A 12,817-nucleotide genomic window follows, 5' to 3' on the forward strand; every position below is an offset into this window, starting at 1 on the left:
CCAGCAACTGGTGTACACAGGCTCACTACCTCTGGTCCTGGAGGTTGCATATAGCCATCAGGACTAGTAGCCATCGATAGCCTTTTCCTCCAGGAATTTGTCCAGCCCCCTTTTAAAGCCATCCAAACTGGTGGCCATCACTACATCCCGTGGTAGCGAATTCCCTTGTTCAGCTATGTGCTGTGTGAAGAAGCCCTTCCTTTTCTCTGTCCTGAATCTCCCACCAATCAGCTTCATAGCATGACCCTGAGTTCTAGTATTTTGAGAGAGGGAGAAAAATGACTCCGTATCCACATTCTCCACACCATGCATCACTTTGTAGACCTCTATCATGTCTCCCCTGACCCTCCTTTTTTCCAGGCTAAACAATCCCAGCTGTTGTAACCTTCTCTCATAGGGGACTTACTCCAGCCCCTTGCTCATTTTAGTTGCCCTTTTCTGCACCTTTTCCATCTACAATATCTTTTTTTAGGTGTGGTGACCTAAACACAATATTCCAAGGGTGGCTTCATCATAGATTTGTATAGTGGCAGTTTGATATTGGCAGTTTTATTCTCAATCCCTTTTCTAATTATGCCTAACATGGAGTTTGCCTTTTTTACAGAGGCCACACATTGGGCTGACATCTTCATTGAGCTGTCCACCACAACCCCAAGATCTCTTTCCTGGTCGGTCACCACTAGCTCAGATCCCATCAGGCTATACTTCAAGTTGGGATTTTTTGCCCCAACGTGCATCACTTTACACCATTTATATGCCCATTCTTCCAGTTTGAGGAGATCCTTTTGGAGCTCTTCGCAATCCCTTTTTGTTTTAAACACGCTAAATAATTTGGTGTCAATTATTACAGTCAATTGCTGCCAATATCTCAAGCAGTTACTGGCAGTAATTGCTTGAGCCTAAATTGGCTGGTAGTTTGGTTATTCTGGCTTTGGTGTAAGGCAGTGTCTGACATTCCGATCATGCAAACTGAACCTTATGAAAAAAGGGATCATAGAATGATAGAACCATAGAACAGTAGGGTTGGAAGGGGCCTGTAAGACCATCGAGTCCAACCCCCTGCTAAGTGCAGGAATCCAAGTCAGAGCATTCCTGATAGATGGCTGTCCAGCCTCATCTTGAGTGCCTCCAGTGTGGGAGAGCCCACCACCTCCCTCGGTCATTGGTTCCATTGTCGTATTGCTCTAACAGTCAGGAAGCTTTTCCTGATGTTCAGCCAGAATCTGGCTTCCTGTAACTTGAGCCCATTCTTCCATGTCCTGCACCCTGGGATGAGCGAGAAGACATCCTGGCCTTCCTCCCTGTGACAGCCTTTCAAGGACTTGAAGAGCGCTATCCTATCTCCCCTCAGTCTTCTCTTCTCAAGGCTAAACATGCCCAGTTCTTTCAGTCTCTCCTCACAGGGCTTTGTTTCCAGTCCCCTGATCATCTTTGTTGCCCTCCTCTGAACCCCCTCCAGCTTGCCTGCATCCTTCTTAAAGTGTGGCACCCAGAACCGGACACAGTACCCCAGATGAGGCCTAACCAGCTGTCTCCATCTGTGAAATCCTGGCTTGCAGATGCATGTTGCTCTTTTCCGGGGTCACCCACAGGCCTGGCCTAGTGAGAGGAGCCATGACCCATTTGATGGGAAGCTCTCCGCTAAAGAGAAGCAAGATGGGTTGAGGATTCAGGACAGATAAAGGGAAGGACTTCTTCAGACAGCGCCTAAATAAACTGTGCAATTCACTTCCACAAGATGTAGTGATGGCCACCAATTTGGATGGCTTGAAACAGGGATTGGATAAATTCCTGAAGGAGAAGGCTATCAATGGCTGCTAGTCCTGTTGGCTATGTGCTACCTCCAGTACCAGAGGCAGTGAGCCTATGTACACCAGTTGCTGGGGGACATGGATGGGAGGGTGCTGTTGCGCTCCTGTCCTGCTTGTGGGTTTCCTGTCGACAGCTGGTTGGCCACTGTGTGAACAGAATGCTGGGCTAGACCCTTGGTCTGATCCAGCAGGGCTCTTCTTATGTTCTTGGTATGCTCCAGCAGGGCTCTTATGTTCTTATGATTGGTTGGTTTATATTTTCTTCCTTTTTTCCTTGGCCCTGTAGAGCTGGCATTTCCATTGCGGCTCTTCAACTTTTCTTCATGTCATGTGCTTTTCTCATCTTGTTGATCCAGGCTCCCCTTTTAAAAGCCAGTGTGCACCATTGCTGCTGGCCATAAGGAAAGAATCTGCGCATGATGCGGCAGTCGCTTTTTAAAGTGGCCAGTGGCCCTGTGAAGCCACGGAGGATGCTTGGGCGTAATTCGTTCGCTCACCAGACTTGGGCGGCTGGTCCTGCCTGTACTGCAGGCAAAGTGGAAAGAAAGATTAATTTCATTCATGAATTAACATTCACAAAACTCTGTGCATGGAACAGGGCGGCTGCAGGATAAAAACCTCATCTGGAAACACCCTAAGGCTAGCCCACTGGATCAAGGGGTTCAAGTTCTTTGTCTAAGAGGAGCGCCAAAGCGTTCGGGGCTTTTTAGTTTAGCAAAAATACCAGTTTTTAAGCGGGGGGGGGGGAATGAAAGGGGTTTATGAAATTATTATTGGTATGGAAAAAGTGGGGGAGGAGGAAGGGCGGGAGAGTGCATTTGTCCCCACTCTCCTAGTTAGAGCACTCAGGAACACTCAGTCAAACTGACTGTTGGTAGCTTCGGGTTCGAGACAGGAAGGAAATGGACTTCTTCAGAGGATGTATAATTAACTTGTGGAATTTGCTGCCACAAGATGCAGGACGGCCGCTAGCTGAGACGCACTGCTGTCTTGCCGCTACGCTGGAACAAACGAACAATCCACTTCGCCCAGTATCCTGTTTCCAACAAAGGTCAGCCAAACGCTTCTGGGAAGTCTCAAGAATTGCGTGAATGTTGTGACGCTGAGTTTGGCCCTTCGATGCTTATTTAACAGTTTGAGCAAGCTGGCTGGGGCATGCTGGGAGTTGTCGGCCTTTTCTCTGTCTAAACATGCATAGGATGGCGCCCTAAATTATGCAGTTTTAGCATTTTACTGTTTTTCAATGTTCTTGCTTTTCTGATGTTTTAAGGTTTTGTGGGGGGAATCCAATGGGGTGCTTATCCAGTTCCTGTCCACAAAAACGCTAATTTCTGGAACGGGGCAGCTTGGTGGAGCTCTGTTGAAAAATGAGTGTTTCCGCTCGTTTCAGGGCTTCCACTGGGAAGCACTAAATCACTGCTTGCGCAAGAGAATCGGCGGGGTGCAAGAGAAGCTGAAGCCCGCCCCATTGGATTCTGCCCATTGTTTTAAATTCTTGTACACTGCCTTGATGGCTTCTTAGCAAATAAGGCCGTATATAAATGTTAATAAGAAATAAATAAGAAAAAAACATGGCATGAAGGCAGCCGTCCCACTCCTGGCATTCTTTGCCCTTAGCATCTAGTGTTCAAAGGTATACACTCTCTGGCCATGGAGGCTCTAGTTACCTGTCAAAACCAATGACAGATTTACCCCCCACAAATTCAGCTCATACTGTTTCAAAGCCAATTAAGCCAGTAGCCATCCTAAAAATATTCATTTATTTATTATTTATAGCACACCTTTCCTCCAAGGCACTCAAGCCAGGGTATGTGGTTCTTGCCCTCCCTCATTTATCTCTACAATCACCCTATGAGGTAGGTTAGGCTGGGAGAGGGTGACTGGCCTAAAGTCACCCAGTGGCCTTCATGGCAAAGCCGAGATTTGAGCTTGGGTCCTCCCTCCCCACACACTCCATGCTGCCTGTCATGTGTCAGAGAATTCTTTCCCCAGGAATTGGCAGCACATGATGAGTTTTAATCAGTCCTGGGTGTGTCTTTAGTTATAAGTGGCTGTTCAAAGTTGTTTTTAGTTATATGTTGTTTGTGTATATTGTCTGTGTGATTTTATGTAAATGGCTTTTAAATATTGTATTTAATGTTTTACATTCTGTAATCCGCCCCGAGAGCTTTGGCTATGGGGCGGAATAAAAATGTAAATAATAATATTATTATTAATCTTCATCATCATAATTCTATAAGTTGTTTATGAAGTACCTTCGATTTAGCCATGACAGCTAGCGGCCAGTGATGGAATGATCCTCCATGAATGTGTCTCTAAGTGTTATCATCGCTAGCAGCATCAGTCCTTCTAATTCCGATGTTTAGACTGTGAGTGCCGATGCTTATGTAGCCAAAACAGCAGCACTGTCCACACACAAGAGGGTATCAGCTGGTATGGTGGGAACCCAAGATTTGCAGAAGTATCAGAACCTACCTAGCTAACCAGCCATGAATAGGAACATGCCACACGGCAACATTTTGTTACAGGCTCCACTTGTTAAAGGGATAATTCTCTCTCTATCCATGCTGTTGCAAAGGTACAGAAAAATCTGTTTTCTTCAATGCAAGTGACGGCAGTGATCTTCCTGATCCCCCTCTGCCTCCTCACTCTTGATCATGCTGAGATATCCCCCATTACTTGGCACATGAATGCTCATCCTTGCACCAGCGGAAAATCTTATCCTGCCCGTCATTTGAAAGACTGCACAGCCAGAGGGTGATATAGCTGAAATAGCAAGCAGACAGCAGGTTCAGTGACCATTCAAAATGGAACTTCCGTGGTGAAATGCGAGGCAGCCTGTGTTCATTATGAACAATGCATTTTTTTTTTTAAATGCAGCAATTGGGACATTTTATTTATTTATTTATTTACAATATTTATGTGTTTTAAAACATTTAAAAGAGTAACAAGTTCTGATAAGACCGAATTTAGTAAACAGCAGCTGGTGTCTCAAGAAAGGCTTCCCGTAATAACGTCTTCAGGAGGCACCGAAAGCAACACAACGCTGGCACCTGCCTGACCTCCAAAGGCAGGGCGTTCCACAGGAAGGGGGCCACCACACTGAAGGCTGTTTTCCTGGTGGACTCCAGCCAGGCCATTGGCCCATGTGGAACCACCAGGGACGTGCCCTCCAGTGACCAGGCGGGTTGGGAAGGGAGAAGGCACTCTCTCAGGTATCCTGGTCCCAAGTCGTTTAGGGCTTTGTACTGTAGTACTAGAACCATAAACCTGGCCAGGTAGTGAATGGGAAGCCAGTGGAATGGATTTCCACTGGCTGGAATGGCAGAGGAATGGATAGGGCTGGAAAGTGTGTTTGTTTTAGTGCTGTGCTGAAAATTTCTTCCACATTATATTCCACCATTCTCATTCAGTTCCATAGAAAAGAAATTCCTTTCAAAAGGAAATTCAAATGAAAAGAAATTTCAGGGAGAAATCTCATGGGTTGGGTATGGGGTTCTTGTGCTTCCATGTGAGGTGGCCAAGGCGTGTGCAGGAGCATTCTATCTTTCATTGTACCATCGTCTCTCTGCACTCGCATTAGAAACAAGATGTAGCCACAATCCATCCTCAGAAATTTAGCATTTGGAAGATCTCAGGGAAGGTGCTGAGCCCTAAAGAATGAGAACTAGTGCTGAGCCAAAATTTCTCAGAAACCATTTTTTCTCAGAAAAGTCCTGAGATTTTGGCAATATATGGTTGCTGGGAATGAATTGTAGGCCTACTGCCTTGCTATAAGACTGATGATATTGAAATGTAAGGTTGAATATTAAATTGTAATATTGCTAATGTTATAGGTATAGTTTCTAAATTAGAATGGGATCTGAAGCCCATATGTAGTGGAGTTTAAATTTAACCCTTAAAAAAAGAAGGGGAATTTTTTTTCTTTTTCCTTTCTCCCCCCCCCCTTTCTTTATCTTTTCAGTATTGTTGTGTCCTCCTAAGAATATTGTATTGTTAGGAAATTGTAGTTATTGATCAGGTTATTGGTATTATTCATTTCATTTATAAAGACAAAAATAAATAAAAAGTATTCTAAAAAAAAAAAAAAGTCCTGAGATTTTTCTTTTCTTACTCCCCTAGAAATAAAAGGCCACTTTGCAGAATTTCCTCAAATTGCTTTTCCATTTGGGGGGGTCACCTTCCCTCTCTGCCCCCCCTCCCCCATGCCTCAGAATGATGCTAGGTATGGGGTACTGTGGATAATGCAAAATGGGGACCAGGCTGCCAATACAGTTGCTGCTGCTGCCCCTTGCAGGGGCAATGCAAAAAACAAAAACCCCAACCCAAAAAAACCTTAGGGAAAAAGAAAGGAGCTGTGCTACACCCCCTGCCAATGGTGAGCCACACCTGTGAGAAACCGCTGGCAAATTTTCCTTCCACTGGAGAAATTCGGTGAAATTGTCCCCCCAATTTCTCTGCCCACAAATACCGTGGAGAACCTCAAGGGCACATTTGTGCACAGCTTTACTTTGTCGTGAATGCCGTTCTGTGCCAACCGTCATTGATGATTCCAGGGTGGTTAATACACAGGGCTGGATCTGAGGGTGGCCGTCTGCCAGGAAAGCGCTTGGAGAATGCCTTTACCCTTCCCCGTGCTGTGCCTGGCGCGTCCCTCAGATCTGCTCTGGAGGGTTGAGGGATCCTCTGGAGCTGATTTGGGAGTGTATGGGATGGGGGCTGCCGAGGGAGGGAAGGATAGGAAGTCCTGTCAGGCAAGTGGACATCTGCTCACACCATGTTGGATTTAAGCCACAGAATCATAGAGTGGGCAAGAACCTCAGAGATCATCTAGTCCAACCCCCTGCTCAATGCAGGCTCTGCACTGCAGGTTGCAGCCTCAGCATGCCTCACAGGTGGCCATCCAGACCCTCCTTAAATACCGCCAGCCAGTGGGGGCTGGTGGCTCCGCTATCTAGCTTTCAGTCAGAACTCTAAAGGAGCTATCCAAGGGGTGAAGCTTGGAGAGCTCCTTTAAGAGTCCTGACTGGTTCTGACTGAAACCTGGAACGGATTCACCACCCCACTGACATCGGAGCCACCAGCCTCCACTGGCTCCAGCAAAGGAGAACTCACCACGTCCCGTAGAAACAATCGCAAGAGTTCCACTGCCAGCGCATTGATTGATTGATTGATTGCATTTATATCCCGCCTTTTTTCCTCTTGCAAGGAACCCAAGGCCGCTTACATTATCCTCCTCCTCTCCATTTCATCCTCACAACAACAACCCTGTGAGGTGGGTTGGGCTGAGAGTCTGTGACTGGCCCAAAGTCACCCAGTGAGCTTCCATGGCTGAGTGGGGACTAGAACCTGAGGCCTGGGAGAATAAGAAAGTCTCTGCCTATCATGCAAAAGATAGTGGGTAAGTGTCAGGTGATCCTCCCTGGGGAGAGAATTCCATAGGCGGGGTTTTGCAATTGTCAATGCAGTCTCCCCAGCTGCCCCCCCCCTCCATTGGTGGGGTCAACCAGAGGGCAGTATCCGCAGATGACCGTAGTTCAGGAGGATATGTTCGTTCAGGTCCCAAGCCATGCTGGGCTTTAGAGGGAAGCACCACCAGCACCTTGAAATGAGTTCAGAAATGGACCAGAAGCCGACAAAGCAAGTTCAAAAACTGAGAAGATGTGTTCCCATTAACCGGTCCTGGTCTGCTGGGGAAGCTGGAGTGCTACATTTCCTGCACTGAGCATGGAGTTGAACTAAATGGAGCAAGGACTCCTCCAACCCTATGATCCTAGTTCCCTAATGCACACTCACGCAGTCTCACCAAGCGTGCATGTGGCAGCAGAGCGCACACGGGATGGCACTCGGAACACATGCGTGCGCACTGCACCACAGATGCAGCCACCACTGCCGTGGGATGCGTTATCACCTCTTGACGAGCATGTGGGCTTTTTCCTGGCTTTTCATCCTCCAGTTCAAGAGATAAAGGTTATAATGAGTCTCTTGATTGTCTCTGGCTGATTGTTTTAAACTGTTTTAGGTACTTGTTGTTGTTGTTGTGTGTTATTTATTTCATGTCATCATGTGAATGGTTTTTATATTTTATATAATGCATTTTAATGGTTTTTAATTTTTGTGAACCAACCAGAGAGCTTTGGTGATGGGGTGGTATAGAAATATAATAAATGAAATGAAAGCTTATGTGTGCACCTACGTGTGTGCACATCTGTGTGTGTGTGTGTGCGTGTGCGTGTCCCCATCTGTCTGTCTCAGAGAGAGAGAGAGAAAGAGAGAGAGAGAGGCAGAGGCAGAGACCGCGGGGGCAGTGTATTTATGGCTCTGTTGGCACCTTGCTTCAGGGCATTGTGATGACATGCTGGACTTTCTGAACACCGATCCGATATCTGCAAGCTGGCAAAGAGAAAACAGCAGCTGTCAAATGAGTGAGCCTCTGGCCAGTTCATCCTTGCTGCTAAAAGATAGAGCGGGACCACAGGACCAGCTCCCCAATTGGTTATTTATTAGCTTGGCCTGGCTTGCAGCTGTGCCCCCGGCCGTTTCACCTGCCCCACAGCTGCCCTTCTCCTCTCTGCCGGGATCTGACGTAATCCGAGTCCCAGACACCTGGCCCTGCCAGGAAATCCAGCTCATGGGTCATGGGGGTGTGAATTGCATCAGTGCAACCATTGGTGCAAACAGGCTGGATTCTCCTTCCCCTGCTGGGAGGGTGACAAACTTAAAACAGCTGGAAATTACGCAGGGAGGGAATACATAGGATGACCAGATGCAAGAGAAGACCGGGCCCTTGTGCCTCTAAGAAAGCCTTCGCAAACCTGGTACTCTCCAGATGTGTTGGACTACAACTCCTAGCTGGCTGGGGGATGCTGGGAACTGTAATCCAACACATCTGAAGGACACCAGATTGAGGAAGGCTGCTGTGATCGGAAAAGAGATTTCCAGCAGGTACCGCTTGTCAGGAAGTGTCAGAGAAGATGCATTCACCAGAATTCCCTTTTCTCTATGTAACTGTCATAATAGAGAGAAGGGAGGGGAAGTGGGGATATGTTTGCAGGACATGGCAAGAGAGCACTATTTCTCTGATCCCTCGGAGTGGCTTGGGAAATTTATCCATGGTTTCCCATTTGTTTTACTCCAGGGAAGCTCAGAAAAAACTCAGGCCAAGCTGGGGAGAGCTTGTCTATTTCTAGACTAGAGTAGACTAGACTGCATATTTGCTACTAGGCCAGGTTTAAGGTTCTAGTAAAAGTGTACAATATTTTGGCCACCCTGATGGCGAAGAGAAAACTCCCTGGAAAAGACCCTGATGCTGGGAAGGACTGAAGGCAAAAGGAGAAGGGGACGGCAGAGGATGAGATGGCTGGATAGCATCACCGATGCAATGAATATGAACCTGAGCATGCTCCGGGAGAAAGCGCAGGACAGGAAGGCCTGGCGTGCTATGGTCCACGGGGTCACGAAGAGTCGGACACGACTTAACGACTGAACAACAAAAGTGTACAAAGCCCTAAACAACTTGGGACCACGATACCTGAGAGAGTGCCTTCTCCCGTACCAGCCTGCCGAATTACTGAGGTCATCAGAGCGCATGCTCCTGGTGGTTGCACATGGGCCCATGGCCCAACTGGAGTCTACCCAGAGAAGCGCCTTCAGTGTGGTGGCTCCCTTCCTGTGGAACTCCCTGCCCCTGGAGGTAGGCAGGCACTAACACTGCATTATTTTCAGCGCCTCCTGAAAACAGCTCTTTTCCAGGAAGCTTTTCTTGGTTGACCAGCCTCGGTTTTATTGGCACTCTGTGTTTTTTTTTAAAGAATAATGTTAATATCATGTTTCATCCTTTTTATCTTTTGTTCATTTTATCTCTTGCTGTTCACTGGTCCAGAATCTGCATAGATGTGGAGCGGAATACAAACGTTGTAAACAACGACAACGACGACACCAATAGAATGTTCACTTCTTGCGTTTCTGCTTCTAAGCTGCTCTTAAGAGCACAGAGCACTCCTTCTCCATCCCACGGTTCCCCGGCTCTTCGGGGCTCAGCGTTGCCCACAGGTTTTAAGGAAAAGGCAGCATGTTGTTGTGCAGTCGTTCAGTCGTGCCCGACCCTTCGTGACCCCACGGACCACAGCACGCCAGGCCTTCCTGTCCTCCGCTCTCTCCCGGAGCGCGCTCAAGTCCATAAATGGCAGCATAGTCAAATCAAACAGAGCATTTATTTTAATGACTTATTAAAAACAAACACCTGACCATACATTTTCTCGTTTCTGATTTTGACCAAAGACGTCTATGGGAGTTGTCACAGCCCAGTCTTACGGAGGGTGGCATCCAGCACATTCAGCAGCCTCTGCTGTCTTTTGCTTCAGTTTGTCCAGTTATTTCGGTCTTGGGCTCATGGCCTTGCGCACTCTGAAAAAGCGGTCACAACGAAGCAGCCTTTATTCCCCAAATCATATCCTCTTTTTCTTCTTCTCAGGCTCCCTGCCCTCACCACCCCACTTCATCCTGTTTCCATGCCTCGCTAGGCCCCAGGGTGTGCCATTTCCACCTTTGATTGTACGCCTGTGACAAAGGAGTGTGAGCCTGCTGAGAACATAAAAGGAGCCCTGCTGGATCAGGCCAACAGTCTATCTCAACCAGGAGTGTCGTCTGCGGGCCAAATCCGGCCTACCCCAAGACCCAATTTGGAGGTTCCCAGAAGACCATGTCCCCTTCCTCTGGCGCCTTCCCCAACTGCTGATCATTTGGTGGTTTTCCAGCTTTTGCACAGTTTTCCCCCAATTGTAAAAGGGTTGAAAAGGGTCTCCAATGTTAATAGTAGTAAGTTAAAGCTAAATGTTCTATTTTTCAATTTTATTTATTATTACATTTATATCACACCCTGGCTGGGGCATGATGGGACTTGTAGGCCTTTTCTCTGTCTAAACATGCACCCTAAAATGCTGAGTTTAGAATGCTGAGTTTGGGGGCCTCAGACCACTGAAGGTGCAGTCGGTAGGACTGCACTCTTAACGTATAACACCTACTGGCGGGTCAGCTTTTGATTATTTAGCACAGTTGCCACAAAATTTCAGTCGAAGTGACATTCAAAGCAAATTTAATGGATGTCAGGGGTGCCTCTGAGCATAGGCAGTGGCTGAGTAGCTCAGATTCCGAAGAGGAACCGCAAAATGTGGGGGAGGAAGTTTCCCAGGCTCTTCCAGACAGGGAGAGACAGACTCCTCAGGTTTCAATAGCCCAGCTGGATGGAGAGGGCCTCTCTTCACACACCCCTGTGAGACATAGCGAACAGGGGAGGTGGGGCTTGGAGAGCCTGAATTCTTAGATGCCAGGCGCAGATGCAAAGCCAAGAGAGAGATGGCGGGGCGGAGCTTAGACGGTCTGCCCGACTGGCCCAGCGAGAACAGCTGCGCTTAGAGACCTCACAAGAAAGAGGGAGATTCCCCCCCCTTAAGTTAGGATAGTAGCTCGCCTTTTCTTCAAACGGTGGGCAACTTTCGTAGCTTCCCTTTGAACTCCCTGAAGGCATTTCCTTTGTAGACTGTGAGTCATTGACAATTTGCATCTGTATGACCCAATCAAGTAATTAAAATAAAGAACCTTGGATTGAAGCCTTTTGTCTGTGTTTTGATTTGGCTTTTGAAGTTCAGCAGGGACAAAAGGGAACCCTGATGATGGAGACCCCACTAGAGAATCATCCGCAGAAAAACGTCAAGGGAAGTTAAAAAATGTCTGGGGGGATTTGCCTAATTCACCAGGTTGTTGATGGGCCTGAGGGAGGTTGCAGAATTCCGCTATTATACCTCTTTTGCTTCCCCCTGCAAAAAAGACACCCCCCCAAACAAGAGACACATTCACCTGAAGTGTTAGTGGAGCCTTATCCACCTTCAAATGGATGTATTCCAGCAACTGGATTTGGGGGAAGAGAGAGAAGTCTTTTAGCCACAGGGATAAGTCACACACACACTCCCCAAGTTTCCAGAGAAATGTGGAATTCTTCAGCAGCTGCTGCTGCTGCAAAACGATGGGATTTGCAGGATTTCGCACAGGTGTTGCACGTCCCTGATACTTTTTAGGACAACTTAGGGCGCAATCCTATGCATGTTTAGACAGAAAAGAGTCCTAGAACATCAGCATTCCCCAGCCAGCATTCTGTCTAAACATGCATAGGATTCCATCCTTAAAGCCTGAACAGGTGAGAGCTAGAAACCAGATGGTTGGTTTTGGTAGACTTTTCCTCTAGCACAGGCTACAAAGGTTAAGCTGAAGCTATTTTTCTGACGTTATTAAAGTGATGTTTATAGAGATATGCCTCCCTGCACCATTGAAAGAAAACAATATTTATTTAGAAATGGGAAGGAGCCTCATACGCCCAACCTGCCAAGACAGACAGTTGGAGCATGGAGCCTATCCCACCGCCCCACCTGGGCATCCCGTCTCACCTGTTTTTATCAGAGCTCTCTGATCCTGCTGCCCATGAACAGTCCAGAAATTCCCCCCTAGGCAACTCCAGATGCCAATAATAAATGGCGCAGCATTTCATAAGGTGCCCTGATGGACCCCAAGTGGGGTTCCTACTCACCACACGTTCCATCTTCTCAAACAGCTGACTAGAAAAGAGAATGCCAATGGTTGGAAGGCAAGAACAAAGGACAAAGTTTACAATGCTCATGCAAAAAAGATTTGGATGAAATTAGAACAATGCCCTTTCATCGCCCTCATCGTTCCCCTCTGCTCTCAGAGTAGGTTGAACGTATTGTGGTGGAGAAGCTGCAGCCTGCCCCAAGGTGTTATTTCAGGTGTCCCCCCCCCCATGTCCCCACAGCCAAAATTACTAGTGCTGTGCTGAAAATTTATCCCACATTTTTTCGACCGTTCTCATTCAATTTGATAGGAGAGAAATTGCTTTCAAAAAGAAATTCAATGGCGAAGATATTTCAGAGAAATCCTCATGGGTTGAGTTTGGGTATCTTGGGCTTCTCTTACTTAGGAAGTGGCCGAGGAGTGAG

Source organism: Heloderma suspectum, chromosome 1, assembly GCF_057233095.1.
Source record: "Heloderma suspectum isolate Gila_16-S chromosome 1, 16-S_ref, whole genome shotgun sequence".
NCBI lineage: Eukaryota > Metazoa > Chordata > Lepidosauria > Squamata > Helodermatidae > Heloderma > Heloderma suspectum.